Raw genomic sequence first — 15,621 nt, 5'->3', positions numbered from 1 at the left:
ATGATTCCCGGGAAACAGAGTCTGTTCATATCGCACGTCATCTTTAGCACTGTTTCTTGAGTCCGTAAAGATGATGCATCGTGCTGGTGTGTTGATTCAGATTAGGGCGAACCTTCCAACGGTGAAGTTCTCGAACGTTCTAGAACGTTTTTTTTTTCCATAGAGACCATCTTCGTACTACGCACGTGAGCATTTATTTCTCTGTTGAGGCAAACTACATTGTTCGTCCATACGCAGCACATTTCAGAGCACTAGAATCACCGTGCAGAAGCTCGCATATATCCCGACTCTCTTTTTATGCATCTAACTGTAGCCAGCTCAAGAAAAAAGATCACGGCGCTTTCGCGCTAGCAAGGCGAAAGAGGTATCAAAATGTAGGGGCTATTAGAAAAAGTTATCAGAACATGGACAAGACAAAAAAAACAAAAATGAGTAGCAGGATCTGGAGAATCACAGGTACGGGTGTAATTAGCGGCAATAAAATAAAAATAAATTGTCCAAATTGCACTAAATCCCTGTAAAGGATGCACCGCCGTAGATATAGGTTTGGCGAGGCAAAGCCACTGCACGGCATGCTTTAAGGACACACAGCCACTTCACATGTGCTAAACAGGGACCCTATAACGTAAAACTATTAGAATCTATTTTTATGCCAATCTTCTGACGTCATACTTACGTAGCCCCCAATGCAAGCATCGGGGGATAACTTGCAGCCTTGCTTGAAAAGCCCAGTCAAATTTGCTCAACCTTTGTAGGAGCTTTTTTTTTCTTTCAGAGCCAATAGCATTGCCCAGACTGAGCAGATTTTCTTCATCAATCAGTTATCTTCAGCATATTAATGTGTCTTTAACGCATACCCATCACCGTGACACGGTGAGTTTTCGCAGTTTTGCGACATCGCGTGATATATAGGCGAAGTGGGCGCCACCCGAAAAAGTTTGATCAATGGCAGAGTACTACTACGAAAAAGGAGTCGAAAAATAAATAAATATTTATTTTTTTATTTCGTTCGCGCTAACCATGTATAATCAGTGTACACATCATATCAGATTTCGCGTTTTTGCTGTTTCCGTGACATAGCGTCAAAGACGGGCGAAGTGGTGGGTGGCCTGAAAATGTTTGGACCAATTAAGGAAGACTGAATACTTTACTGATTGATCAATTGCATTACGTTATAGCGTCCCAGGGCTCTCCCGAGTCAATGCTGCCCGGAAGGTAGCTTTGGTGGTGCCCACCAGAAGCGAGAATACATGCCAAAGTGTTCAGAACTAGGAGTACGGGCATAGTTAGCGCCAATATATACGAAACTTATCGTCACAGACCCACTGGCTGCACTATTTCTGTGATCAGCTCACCTCTCGGTCGAAAAAAAGAAAAAAAATTAAATTAAATTAAAATTTAATTCCGTGATGATCACCTCTCGGTAGAAAAACGAAACCGTGAACGAAGCGCTGGATCAATTGGATACACGGGCGATGTAATTGCGCGTAACAAGCGATGCAAATGAGGTAGGACTAAATAGTTAATGACCAAGAAAAAGGTACAGAATAGAGAGATATTATCAACGCTTCATCCTTTATGCCACCTGGTAAATAAACATTCTCTTCTTTAGCGTAAACATTTTGTTGACCCTATCTTTTTTTTTTGTATTTCACAATCCTTCCATAGGACGCGTAAGTAATTAGTGCTTACCATGTAAAACAGGGGGAAAGCGGGAGATTAAAATTCAAGACGATGAGCAAATCGAGAACAAGATGAAAGTGAGAGCCAATGTTTCTACAAGTGGATTTGACCATTTCAAGGCCACATAGGTAGGGTTCTTCGAAAATAGAGATGGGGTAAGGCGGGTGGGTGCGGCCAGGAGCGAAGGTGCAGGAGTAAACGAGGAGGGTCTGGAATTGAGAACAAGGGTTCTGTACACAAGGCCGGTGACATGGCATTTGCATTGGCCCTTCCGTTGCGCAAGTTCTTTGCAAGATCTTAGCGGACGTTGACCATTGTTTGAATAGTCTTCTAGACAAGAGTATTCTTCTCGACGTTTATAGGCAAGTAGATGTTTCTTTTTGTAACCTTTTATAGGAGTTCCACGCGGGTTAAGACAAGTCTGTTATTTTGATGCTTTGCGCGTATCGGCAACGTGGTAAGAGCTTGTCCTTCAACCACGAGAGACCGTCTCAGGCCTCACAGCAGTTTTTTTATATTTATGCTTGTTTCTAGGTGAAGACGTATCTTGGGTGTGTAGCACCAAAGTCTCCGTTGCCATATGATTCTGCGCTGTCTAAGGTTAGTTAAGAGCGGAATCGCTAAAGTTTGGTGGAATCTGCTCTCGGAAAATTGTGCCCACATGTATAGTAGAGTAGTTTTATTTATCAGGTGACTTCTTAATGCAGTGAAAGCTTCCGCGGTCGTGGCGGCGATTGCAGAGGTTCTTCTTCGTAAAACAAAAGCAGCCCGTTCCCGGGTGAATGCTGCGCGGTTAATAGGAGTCATCCAGAAGTGTTGCCCTATATGCATCACCTAAACCAAAACCTTAAAAAGGTAGCAACCAGGCACAATGTGCCGATAGTGTTTCCGCCCCGTGCAAGCTGGCTGGGCTTTGGCCAGGAACCTCTTCTGAAAAGAATAAAAAAGCCGGAGGTTGCGGCAGTAACCACGTTCCGGGATATGTAACATGCGCGGCTGGCGTTGTCTAGGACATTCCGCAATCTTGTGGGAAGTCGAATGCTGGGCAAACCGGACGTTGTGGTAACGATCGTGCAATAAAACAAGATCATGGTTATATTGCACTCAGTTTTACAAAGACAATATTAAGAAAGGACAGCACGTGGACGGACGTAGCGCAAACTACCAACTGTTTAATAATGTTAAAAAAACGCGCTTATATACAAGGAGATATGGCGCGAGGGGGGGGGGGGGGGGGGTGGTGGTGTAAAAGATATGACAAGATCACGGAATGTGATCATGGTTCGGGTCAGGCATACATGGTTCACTGGCACCCGTTCGCCCTGGCAAACTCAACCTCAGCTTTGATAAGCGCGATGGACGGAGTGCTTACGCACGTTCCTTTTTCTTTTGCTATAGCAAGCGCCTCCCATATTTCTCGCTGTCCTTTCTTAATATTGTCTTTGTAAAACTGAGTGCAATATAACCATGAACGTTCACCAACTAGCCCCCTTTATTGCTTTACTAAATAAAACAAGAACTTCCGATTAAAAATAAAGAGAAAACGCAATTTCTTTCGCATTGTGAAGCTTGCATGGAAGTTCCACATTTCCGAAAAATAAATATCTTGGGCAAAAGCCAGGATACTACTGCGCGCGAGCTAATGGATGTTTTGTATGTATCTCTTCAAGTGGAAGGCTCACATAGGTGACACATAATTTACGCAGATCCTCGACTGTTTTCGCTGAACTGTCTGTGATCAGACTACATATGCGCGACGCGAATAGTGGTGTATATTTTACAATGCACGCAAGCACCATTAATTAGACTGGAATCTTCGATGATTAATGCATAAAAAGCCGACGCAATTGACCCGTGTTTTACATAACCAGTGTAAAAGCACGCTAAAACATCGCCATTTGGATGTGAGCTCTTCTTTTTATCGCCGCTTTTTTTGTACTTTGTCTGCGTTCACCCTGGTTATATCAAGATCGAATGCCATCTAGCCTAGTCTCACACTTTGCTTGACCCACTAATCAGATCTCGAAGATCAATTTATGTCCTCTCCCTGTAGTTCTGCCGGAGTGTACCTTGTTTTTGTGGGCACAGGTTCGCTTAATGAACGGTTCGTTTTGTGACACGACGTGAATTGCCACGGTCTGTTTCTACACTGTCACTAAAAGCTAACCGTATCCTCATCCTGTTTCATTTGCTGCAGTCTCTGGTAGTGATAAACCCTTACGAAATATTTTTTACAGTTGAAAGCTTCCTAAACAAGAATACATATATCCTCCATGTTATGACAAGCTTGCGGTGTTAACTATTTTCAGAGCGACACAAAACATATAAATTATCAGGAAACCCTTTCAGGGTCATCACTCACATTATTCTGCTAGAACACTCCAAAAATCACCTCTTTACCAAGAAATTCACAACACCATTGGTTAATGAAGCCTTTCGGAACTGGCTTCTCAAAAACATAATGGTCCATACATCGTGAAGGAGAATTATCGCTTGGCAAGGTAAATGTATTACTTCTTCCGGTGGCATAGCTGGTAGAAATGCCTCCTCTTTGTTGCACTACGACGGCGTCTGCGTGTGGAGGATGCGCGGCAACTCTTGACTGTCGATCCATGCTTGAAGTCCGGAACCAGAAGCACCTGTGAAGAGTGGCGTCCGTGTAGATCAAGGTCGCTGGTGACCTCCTCTCCTATTGGTCAATAGCTGCACCCATTCGCGAGCGCCTCCGTGCCAGGTGGCACCAGCTGGACGCTGGCAGCACTTCCGGCGCCTAAAATGTGCGAAGCATCAGACTATATAGCGGGTGATTTCTCCTTCCCACCTAGAGTACTCTTAGGTCCCGCAAAAAAAGTCTGTTGTCATGTGACTGACCTTGAATGAACCCTATCTGCATCTGTAATTCACAATGGCTAATTTCGCAGTCCTAAGTCGGCCTACCAATTATTACTGTCCACAAACCCGTCTGGGTATCCTAATTTATTTAGGCTTTGTTTACATCTTAAAAATCCTGAATTAGTAATTTTAATAAATGTTAAAATTATTATATTGCCATTATTCAAGTATTGAACATTTATTCATGTGGACCAAACATTTAAAATGACACCGCAGTACGTCCCGTAAGCTTCCTATAAAGCGATCCGCATTAAAAACGAACGGTCCTGTGTAACCCTTTTTTGTTCTGTCGTTCATCCGACGTCAGAGCCTTGCTGTTGTTGAAACCTACTTCTTTTTTTTATCGCATGGTTTGTCATTAGTCATAATATAGTCCAAAAGTAGCCTGCAAATAATTTTTCTAGATGAAACTGCGTAAATGGCTAGTGGAACTTATCGTCAATGAATGCCTTATCGTAGCCTAAGAGTGCCTCAATACGAAAGCTTAAATCGTGAGGAAACTCTAGTGTTTGATATCATATGCCATCAGGAGTGACGTCGAAAGGGAGAAAGGTGAGCCTGAGTTGAGCGTAGGTAATTGGTAAAAATGCTTTTCATCCTCCTCTCTCTGCATCCTGCTACCTGCGTAACTGTGAACTGCTACAGCAACTGTGATCGCGGAATCAGAAACACCTTCTATACTTACAGAATACCATCAACTAGAACGGATCGTCTATATTCTCATACGCAAAATAGAGGTTATGTGCCTGCTTTCGCAAGACACTTAAGGTACTGTGAAAGCTGGAAGTCATGTCTAATTGCACGAATTGTTTAAACATCTAATTTTCCGTCGCCTGTCTAGAAAAAAAAGCTCCGTTGCATATTGCTGTAATACAGCACTGATTCTATTGAGTGTTGACGAGGTGCTCATGTTGTGAACCGCGAAAAAAAAATTTTTACAGATCCCACGCACTGTGGGAGTCGATGTAAGCGTAGCTTTCTTTGCTGTTTGTATTATTTGACGATATTTAGTGGTGATGGTAAGGGCGAATGATAAATTTTTCAAGCTGTTCTTAACACGAGAATGGTGTGTTGATGTTAATATTTACCTTCTAAGCAGCACTGCTGTTTGTATGCCTAGTACACTAAACACAAAGGGAGAGGTGTTCGCTTGAGGTGTTCTTGAGCGCCATATTTCATGACCTCTGAGAGCGTTGAACATTGTTCTTGTCTCACATGGCACATCACATCGTGGCAGAAGCCTTAAACCTGAATTTGACTATGGGGCTTCGCCTGCCAAAACCGCAATCTGATTATGAAGCAGGCCATGGTGCCACACTACGGATGATTTTGGCACCATGGCGTTCTTGAACGTGTCCCTAAATCAAAGCGCGGGAGCGTTTTCTATTTCCCCACTCACAATGATTCGGCCTCCATAAATACCGCGACCTCGAACAATGCCACAAACGTACAGGTATCGCGGCAGGCACAAAAGTTTTGATTTACGTGCGTCCACTTGCGTTGTGCCGCCTCGACCCTGCGGTGCATTTATTTAACGTGGCTCTGCTTCTGTTGTCCGCTAGACAACAGAAGCAGAAGTTGTCGGTTAGACATGTGGGAATGGCTTCGTCTTTACTAAATACCAGAAACGCACCGTACCATACCTCGAACTTACGTTTATCGAGCATTTCCTTGCTGTCTCACGTCTTTTCCTTACCCCCCCCCCCCCTGGTATTTGTATGGGAACTGCGAGCAAAAATTTGCAACGCTTTTATTCACTCGTTTCGCGACTGCGTCGGTTCAACCCATTCTCTGCCTTCTTTCATCACTCTGCAGCTGTGAAGAGGCTAATGTGGTGACGACCCGGTAGATCCAGAGGGCATTGTGCCCATTCGACGCGGTATGGTCCAAACAAGTTCCTCGTGTCTCTTCGTCCGCGATTCTTCCTTGTATATGCACGCTGTGAAACATTCCCCAACCATAGCAGCCGCAGCAGCAGCAACCGCAGTGGGAAATTAAAAAAAAAAGTCTACGAAAGCTTTGCTTTAAAACTCACATATGCACAAATTTGGATTTACTACTACACGATGTGTGTTTCTTGGGTAAAGGCAGCAATTAGTATACCACTTAAAAACGAGTAAGTCCCGCATACCAGAAAATGCTAAAATGAAGAAACAGATTACATATCACACAATGTGAGGTGAAGATAAGCATGAAGTTATTGGTCCCTAAAGAACACATTCTCCTACAAATGAAACAATGAATAAAGCAAACGGTCATATGACCATTTTCACTCTCGCGCTCTGGCGACATGTGCAACATTCGATGACTGCTTAGAACGACAGAAAGCTGAGCTAGTTGGTAAGGATTCATTATGGAAAAAAGAAGTGAGGCGTGCACACAGGACACAAGAGTTGAGAAGCGGACAACACGAACGCCGACTATCAACTGAGACAAAAAAAGACACAAAACTCATCGGTGCATGCTCAGGAATGGTAACACCACGTGTCACTTGGGTACACGTGCCGGTCTACGTGAGAGATAACTGTTAAGGCACCTAATCTCTTCTTTATTTAAGGTAATGGAAGGCTGACTCACGCACGCACCTCCACATTCTAGATATGCCATGCCTCTACCATAAGACGCGTATCTTCATTCTTATGCCTGTACAATATCGCGCATTCACCTAACTCTGGCGTGCACTTACAATCTCGGCAACGTAGATAAAGATTAGAAGGCGATGCACCGGTCAACGACCTTTTATGCTCCGTTAGCCTCTGATGAATACACCGTCCTGTTTGCCCTACGTAGAACTGGCCACAGCTAAGAGAAATTTTATAAACCACACCCATACGACAGTCAGTAAAACTGTTGGTCTTATTGTGCTTCACTGGACAAATATCTGTTCGTTTTTTTTTTCCTTTTACTCGCTCCTTTTCTCTCTGTACGGCAGCGCATATCTTACCTAGCTCATTGGGAGCAGTGAAAGCAACATAAACATCATATCTACTTGCAACTTTGTAAGCCTGTGCGACACTGAATGAATATACAGAATAGCCCCTACTCTTTTTTTTTGCTATTGCTGCTTTCTGTACTCACGTCCGTCCCTCTCGAAACCGACTTCTTTACGCGCTCAGCCGCAGTGGCCACTGCTACAACAGGATAACCTGCTTCTAAATAGGCGCCGGACCTGCGCATTAAAACTGACGCTCATTTTGTGCATGCAGGATCTGGTGAGGGAAGACTTAAGGCTTCTTAAGTCTTCCCGCACGACATGGAAATTCCGTTTTTTACTACTTTGAAATGCTTGGATTTAAAGTTTAGCAATGGCTGTGAAGACCGTTGGGAGTACTGCCAACAAACATGATTTTGATCGAAGATCAAGGAAATGTCAAGAAACTGAATTACACGTCACTGAGGAAATTCCCTGGTAAACTTTAATCCTCCCCCATAAAGTTTAAATTCCTCACTAACTGAGATGGCAGCGGAATCGAATTCTTCCCTATTGCAGAAAATCAGGTAATCGTCAACCTAACGAAATATCTTGATAACGTTATCCCCTAAGGCTTTCCTAAGCAGTTGTCAACCTCACTCAGGTAAATATTGCTGAGAATAGGGGCAACCTCTGAGCCAATGCAAATTCCTGATTTCTGCTGAAAACTCCATCTCTCCACCCATTGAGCGTTGACTTCAAGTACATTGAAATAATTTCTAGAAGCTCTCCCGTGGAAACACCGCATCTGTCAATAAAAGCCGACTCTTGCACTTGTTATTTAATGCTCTCATTTATGGAATTTAGCAACCTATCATGCGGCAAAGAATAAAACAGTTCTTCGATATTCATACTAAAAGCTGTACAATCACCAGGATTTTCTTCTGTGAAATACTGAACTAGTGCTTGAGAATTACGTAAGCAAAAGGGGTCTGAAAAAACTAGTGAAGCTAAGCAGTTCTGTAGGTAACAAGCGACACAAACATGCCACGTCCCTTTCTCTGACACCATAGCACGAAAAGGAATTTCTTGTTTATGGGTCTTGGCCGAATAAGTTGCCCCTATATTGAGGAGTATTTACCTGAGTAAGGTTGACAACTGCTTAGAGAAAGCCTTAGGTAATAGCGTTATCGAGATATCTCGTTAAGTTGACGATTACCTGATTTTCTGCAACAGAGAAGAATTCGATTCCGCTGCCACCTCAGTAAGTGAGCAATTTAAACTTTATGGGGGAGGATTAAAGTTTACCAAAGAATTTCCCCAGCGACGCGTAATTCAGTTTCTTGACATTGCCTTGATCTTCGAAAAAAATCATGTTTGTTGGCAGTATTTATTTATTTATTTATTCAAGATACCTTACAGGCCCGAAGAATGGGCATTGGGTAAGGGGGGGAAAATTGACACAGTATAAAGAGCAGCAAACAATTATACAAAATTATACGGTTATACAATGCTTTGTTATTACAAACACAACGAAGAGTCAAGTTTACACCAAGTACATAATTCTAAATAACAAGAAAAAAAAACATACAAGAAGCAAAACAGACAAGTTTTTTTTTTGTAAAGTAAGAAATGAATGTTTATGTCGTGACGGAATTTTTCTTTGTTAGCTTCAGCTACCAGGATATCGGGAAGGTCGTTCCACAAGCGGATGACACGTGGAAGCGCAGATGAGTTAAAAGCGTCTGTTTTGCCGTAGATGCGCGTGAAAGAAAGATGATTATGCAATCTGCGTGAGGTGAAAGGAGAAACTTGAAGAGCTATTGGTGATGGCCTCGGTCCGTGAACGTACTTGTGAAAAAGCAATATAAGTGCTACATCACGACGAGTGGTCAAAGAAGGAATTGATAGATTGTTTTTAATTTGCGTTATACTTTCGCTCCAGTTGTAATTTTGTGAAATAAATCTAGCGGCTCTATTCTGAACTGATTCTAGCATAGTGGTTAAATAAATGTAATGAGGGGACCATACTGAAGAAGCAAATTCAAGTTTAGGGCGAACAAATGTAAGGTAGGCTAATTTGCGGATATTTGTTGGCGTCTTACGGAGGTACCGGCGTAAATATCCCAAGGATCGGGAGGCATTTCCGCAGATATTGTTTATATGTGTAGTCCAGGAAAGGTTTGTTGTCAGGGTTACGCCTAGGTATTTGTAAGAAGTAACTACAGACACAGGATTGTTATTAATATAGTATGGAAAGCTGGAAAGGAAATGTTTGCGAGTGAAAGACATTATTTTACATTTATCTGGATTAAGCGACATTAGCCAGGTCCTACACCAGCTGCTAATAAGGTCAAGATCATTTTGAATTTTTACGTGGTCATCAGTACTAGTAATTTCTCGGTAAACTATACAATCGTCAGCAAAGATCCGCACATGAGAAGAAATGTTATTCGGTAAGTCGTTAATATATATAAGGAAAAGAAGTGGACCGAGGACACTACCCTGTGGCACACCAGAAGACACGTACGAGAGCGAGGAGGAAAAATTATTAACCACGGTGAACTGCTGCCGATTGGTAAGAAAGTTCCGAATCCAAGATAGCGTTAGTGAATCTAAGGACAACGAAGACAGTTTAGAAATTAGTCGGCAGTGAGCTACGCGATCAAAGGCTTTCGAAAAATCTAAAAACATGCAGTCCGTTTGCAGGTTTTTGTCCAGATTAAAATGTAATTCAGTCGTGAACTCAAATAGTTGCGTGTCGCACGATAAACCCTTTCTAAATCCATGCTGGTTTGTGAAGAAAAAGTTATTATTCTCTAAATGATTGTAAATATGGGAGGTGATTATATGCTCTAGCATCTTACAGCAGATAGAAGTAAGTGAAATGGGTCTGTAGTTTAGTGGTGAATTTCTATTGCCAGATTTAAAGATGGGAATGACCTTCGCGATTTTCCAGTCTTGGGGAAGCATTCCTGTCGATAGCGATTGTCGGAATATATGAGATAATATTTTACTCGAGACTGATATCGTGTTTTTTTAGTATTTTTGAGTTTATGTCGTCAATGCCTGCTGATGTGGACACTTTCAGATTATTTATAATGGATGCGATGCCGTCGACAGTAATGTCGATGGGCTGTAAGAAAGGGTAGTCAAGATCAGCTACCTCAGGCAAGTTTGAGTCGTTTTGTATGGTGTATACTGATGAAAAGAATGAATTGAACGCACTTGGACAGTCATAATCTGGAATGGGAATGTGGTCGTTATCATGCAAAATGATGTTTCCGTCCTGTCGCTCCGGACACACTAATTCCCAAAATTTTTTTGTGTTAGTTGTGAGCAGGGATGGCAAATCGTGCGAAAAGTACTTATCTCGGGCAGCGCGTACTCTGGAGCAGTAGCTTTTCAAGAAGTCGGTGTATTTTTTCCAAGATATTGGAGTGGACGCGCATTTTGCGGACGCGTACAATCGTTTCTTTTTATTTCTCAGTTGGTTAAGTGACTTAGTGAACCATGGATTGCGTTTATCATTTGTTATTTTAATTAACGGAACATGTTGACTAACCAGTGTTATTAGCTTGTTTTTGAACAAATCCCAGTTATCTTGAACTGTTCGGTTACTGAAACGAGGAAGTAATACACTAACAAGAAATGTTTCAAGTTCAGCGTTAATAACACTGTAGTTTCCTCTGTTATAGTCACGAATTATCTTAGTTGTGGTACCAGAAAATTGGGACGGTACTTTAAGGTTTCATTGCATTAATTTATGGTCACTGAAACCATCTAAATATGTTATTTTTTCAACAGTATTAGGGACCGTTGTCAATACTAGATCTAGTATATTGGAATCACGAGTGGGTTGACTTACGATTTGTGACAGGTTGAAATCTAATGTCAAGGCAATGAAGTCTGTGGAAAGGCGGCAGGGCGATGACAACTGCTTCCAGTTTATGGAGGGAAGATTAAAGTCGCCGAAAAGAAAAATACTTTCAGCCGGACAAGCCCTAATGGCGTGAGTTATGCTGTTTCACAGGTCGCTAACAAACAACACACTTGAGTCAGGAGGACGATAACAGCAACCTAACAATAACTTTTCAAAACGAGTCATGCACGCAACCCAGACAATTTCTAGGTTAGTGTCGGAATCAAATAAGATGTTACCGTCTTCCTAACGCCTATAAGTACGCCTCCACCTCGTTTATTAGTGCGATCGCATCGGTAAATATTATACGTGGTATGTATGGGACTTATTTCATTGTCTGAAATGTCAGGATGCAGCCATGTTTCCGTGAAGATGATAATGTCAGAACCTGTATCGTCTATGAAAGAACAGACTTGACCGAGCTTGCGCACCAGGCTTCGAATATTAGTAAATGATATTGATAGTGACGGTATGATCCGAGGTCCTGATGCCTGATGGCAGTGATGGGTTCGAGTGCTATGCTTTAGCTATCTGCTCAGCTGTACTACTGTGCTAGTGACGCCGTCGTACACGTAGGTTGTGTCATCTATGCGCATTCTGTCGACGCTGAGCTTGAAGTATTTTTATGCGAAGCATATTACGAGGGCTCAACCCAGCTCCTCAGGCGCGGCGGTGACCATGAAATCACGTGACACCGTGACGTCACGACAGAGGAGAACCGGCGCTCCAACTCCCGCCGTCCCTCGCGGCGTCGCGCCCCGCATCGGACGCGGTGCGCGTCGAGCAACGCAGCGTTCGGCGCGACAACGAAATGTGCGCCTGAGCAAGCGCCGCACGCCTGAGCCGACGCCGACGACACCGGCTTTTCTGCGACACGAGCTCCTTAACGCTGTCGCGTTAAAATAAAGGCTAGTATGCTTCGCATCCTGGGCTTAACCTTAGCTAAGCCACAGCCATTTTTTTTTTGCCTTCGCGAATTCGATCAGTTTCCTTCTTGCTTCTCGTGTAGCTGGGGAGAAGTCTTCTCGTATCGAAAATCCGGAGCCCTTAAGTTTTCGTGCAGCTGACAAGATGCGTTCTTTATCCTTATAAAATGTCAATTTTGCTATGATCGGTCTCGTTTTGTTATCGGCGTGCTTGCCTAATCTATGCACCCTCTCGAAGTGCGTGCTTGATAGGCTTAAGTCAAGTTTTTCGGCACAGAAATCGACAATTTCCTGCTCCGACGCAGCCCAGTCCTCTTTTTCGTTGTCCGCTATGTTAAAGAAGAGCAGGTTTGAGCGTCGCATTCTATTCTCAGTGTCATCGCACCGTGAAGAAATTGTGGCCAATCGATCAGACACACCGCGAAGGATATCAGCGCCTGCTGTTGTAACAGCCGAATTTCCGGATGCGGGAGTATCGACCAGCGCGGCGATCTTGGCGTTCAGCAGCTTGATTTCCCCTTCAGCGGCCTCCTGTTTTTGTTTCGAAATTTTTAGTTCAGCGAGTAGTGTTACCTGCTCGTTTTCTAGCTTTTGAAACTTGCTTATAACTGCCGTATTACTGGCTTTGACACTAGTTAGTTCAGAAAGCAAGTGTGAGTGCGCTTCTTCTAATTTCCTAATAGCCTCTAGTGCAGCAGCAAAAGCTTCTTCTTGAGCCTTACTCATTGGTCCAGGATTAGTTTCAACGTATCCCGACAGCATCAGTGTTATAGCAGACAAGGCATAGCATATTTCACACGCAAGAGCCAAGAACTGTTTGAACAGATCATTCAGGTCTCGTGGGCACCACACCACCAACAAGCAATAATTACTGGATTTCACGCAAGCAGCACCTTTCAGGTAACTAACCTGAAAAGGCAACGGACGTAAGCCTGCCATTCTGGAAGTGGTGTCGTGCCCAAGTGAGGCGGCTGCCAGCTGACGTTTATGAAGGCAGCCGGTTGCGTCCACCGTAGTCGTGCTGGATCCATGTTGCCAGATGAGCTGTCTGGTTGTGTCCAAACTTGGCGTTCTGCGCAACCATGGCGGCCGTGCTGTAAGCGGATCCTCTGCAGCAACATGGCATGAACCAAGCAGTCCGGAACACACGACCTAGGTGAGCGTCATCTGAAAAGGCAACGGACGTAAGCCTGCCATTCTGGAAGTGGTGTCGTGCCCAAGTGAGGCGGCTGCCAGCTGACGTTTATGAAGGCAGCCGGTTGCGTCCACCGTAGTCGTGCTGGATCCATGTTGCCAGATGAGCTGTCTGGTTGTGTCCAAACTTGGCGTTCTGCGCAACCATGGCGGCCGTGCTGTAAGCGGATCCTCTGCAGCAACATGGCATGAACCAAGCAGTCCGGAACACACGACCCAGGTGAGCGTCATCTGAAAAGGCAACGGACGTAAGCCTGCCATTCTGGAAGTGGTGTCGTGCCCCACAAGGTCTTCGCAAGGTCTTCACAAGGTCTTCGAAGTCGTTGCTAAACTTTCAATCTAAGCATTCCAAAGTTGTAAAAAACGGAATTGCCATGTCGTGCCTTAAGTCTTCCCTCACCAGATCCTGCATGCGCAACATGAGCGCCAGTTTTAATGCGCAGGTCCGGCGCCTATTAGAAGCAGGTTATCCTATTGTAGCAGTGGCCACTGTGGCTGAGCGCGTAAAGAAGTCGGTTTCGAGAGGGACGGACGTGATTACAGAAAGCAGCAATAGCAAAAAAAAAGAGTAGCGGCTATTCCGTATATTCATTCAGTGTCGCACAGGCCTAAAAAAGTTGCAAGTAGATATGATGTTTATGTTGCTTTCACTGCTCCCAATGAGCTAGGTAAGATATGCGCTGCCGTACAGAGAAAAAAGGAGCGAGTAAAAGGGAAAAAAAAACGAACAGATATTTGTCCAGTGAAGCACAATAAGAACAACAGTTTTACTGACTGTCGTATGGGTGTGGTTTATAAAATTTCTCTTAGCTATGGCCAGTTCTACGTAGGGCAAATAGGACGGTGTATTCATCAGAGGCTAACGGAGCATAAAAGGTCGTTGACCGGTGGATCGCCTTCTAATCTTTATCTACGTTGCCGAGATTGTAAGTGCACGCCAGAGTTAGGTGAATGCGCGATATTGTACAGGCATAAGAATGAAGATACGCGTCTTATGGCAGAGGCATGGCATATCTATAATGGTAGAGGTGCGTGCATGAGTCAGCCTTCGATTACTTTAAATAAGGAAGAGATTAAGTGCCTTGACAGTTATCTCTCACGTAGACCTACACGTGTACCCGACTGACACGTGGTGTTACCATTCCTGAGCATGCGCAGATGAGTTTTGTGTCTTCTTTCGTTTTTCGCCTCAGCGTTCCCTTCAGTTGATAGTCGGCGTTCTTGTTGTCCACTTCTCTACTATTGCGTCCTGTCTGCTCGCTCACTTCTTTTTTGCATATAGATTCGATGACTTTCGAGTCCTGTCATTGGCGGTCGATAGAACGTTCATTTCTAGTCGCACAAGTCGTCGGCCATTGCCATGACCTCCTCCATGAAACCGTCATCCACGGTAGAATGATGAGACGTTGCGGGACTGCTGGCACCGGACACCAGGCCGTGGTTGACATCTAGCTTGTCCTCGCGTGACAATGTCTCGGCGCCTCCACTGATGCTTCCTCCAACAGCTGCGTCCCTGATACTACGGCATCGCTTGAATCGCTTGAGAGGGACACCTGCGCATAACCCAATAAATGGAATGCCACTGGTTAGTCTTATCGAAGGTACCAATTTTAAAAATCTAGGCAGTAACATACATCTCGCAAGATCACAGCAATTACACAACAAGAAACAATAGAGAAGGAAACTATGTTATCAGCCGAAGTAAGCTTCTATTGCGGTCCAAATGCGTGCTCGGTGTATTATAAAGCAAGTCACGAAATATTTTATATTCTCCTTAACTACCTAATTAGACACGCTAATTACCACAATTCGCAAGGATTGAGAACAGGAAGAAACCTAAACTGAGAACGTTTCGAGAGTTGTACAGAACTTCATTTACAATAGCTTCTCTCTTCGTACTTGTTACATAAGCAATTTTTTCAACATCTATGCTAACTCGCTCTTCGTCCACATGCTTTACGCTTGATATAGAGAGAGTGAAGTGAAGCTCTTTATTGAAATACAGGCATTTGTGCCGAGGTATAAACACGCGGCTTCATGCCATTCTGCCTAGGGAACGGGGTAAAAGGAAAAATATGATGTTCTTATTCACA

General features: G+C 43.8%; 1 long non-coding RNA gene across 1 annotated transcript; it reads right to left on the bottom strand.

The window, feature by feature from the left end:
- Nucleotides 1–1,859: 1,859 nt before the first annotated feature.
- Nucleotides 1,860–13,796, bottom strand: LOC135915927 (uncharacterized). The gene is made up of 3 exons (XR_010568787.2): nucleotides 13,244–13,796; nucleotides 4,198–4,453; nucleotides 1,860–2,613 (listed from the first exon to the last, which is right to left on the bottom strand). It is a non-coding gene; the product is annotated as an uncharacterized lncRNA (long non-coding RNA).
- Between the last annotated feature and the right edge of the window lie 1,825 nt (nucleotides 13,797–15,621).

Source organism: Dermacentor albipictus, chromosome 2 (assembly GCF_038994185.2).
Source record: "Dermacentor albipictus isolate Rhodes 1998 colony chromosome 2, USDA_Dalb.pri_finalv2, whole genome shotgun sequence".
NCBI lineage: Eukaryota > Metazoa > Arthropoda > Arachnida > Ixodida > Ixodidae > Dermacentor > Dermacentor albipictus.
The sequence above is the reverse complement of the archived record's forward strand: the minus strand, read 5'-3'. Positions and strand labels throughout refer to the sequence as shown.